The following is a 717-nucleotide window of genomic DNA, read 5'->3' on the forward strand; positions in this document are numbered from 1 at the left end:
CACATACACACCAATTCTCTACATATATCAGGAGTGGCATCCACTTCCTAAATAACACGCCTCTGGACACATGAACTTTGATAAATGTCAATAGTGGTAGAGGGGCTTTAAGCCCTTTGTTCATAGGGTCATTATGAGTCGTGCTCAACTCAAAGGCAATCAACAACATATATATAAAGCTTGTATGTGGCATAAAGAAGTGCCACAAAATATTCCAAAACAATCAACAATTCAAGAAATGCTATATAACATGAACTCTTCTAGAGGCCATTATGCTGAGGGTTGGCTTCAACAGTTCCAGAAGGTGGTAGTGACTACAGAGTTGGTGGTGATAGCAGAAACCTGCTGCTAAGAGTATGGCTAGGAGAGCTGGCAAGCTGCTGCATTGGCTGGGAGCTGGGTCAGCTGGCAGTGAAGAGGACAACAGCAGGGAAGCTAAAAGAGAGAGGCCTACATGACTGAGAGAAGGTAGACAAAGCTAGGAGGAGGCCTGTCCTGGGGGCAATGGGGACTGAAAGAAAGTTAGCACAGCTGAGAGGCCTTATGCATGGCAGAGAAAAGAATCTAATTGATTGCACAGTGGAGAGGAATTGAGAACTACCCTTCACTGAAGAAGGGAGAGGCTTTCAGACTTTCTTACACACTTCCCAATGCTGACCCTAAGTTATACCTTTACTTCCTTAAATGTGCCTGTGGTCTGTGTGTTCTCTGTGATCA

This window comes from Elephantulus edwardii, unplaced genomic scaffold (assembly GCF_000299155.1).
Source record: "Elephantulus edwardii isolate Elephantulus edwardi_28Jun2011 unplaced genomic scaffold, EleEdw1.0 scaffold00028, whole genome shotgun sequence".
Classification (NCBI taxonomy): domain Eukaryota; kingdom Metazoa; phylum Chordata; class Mammalia; order Macroscelidea; family Macroscelididae; genus Elephantulus; species Elephantulus edwardii.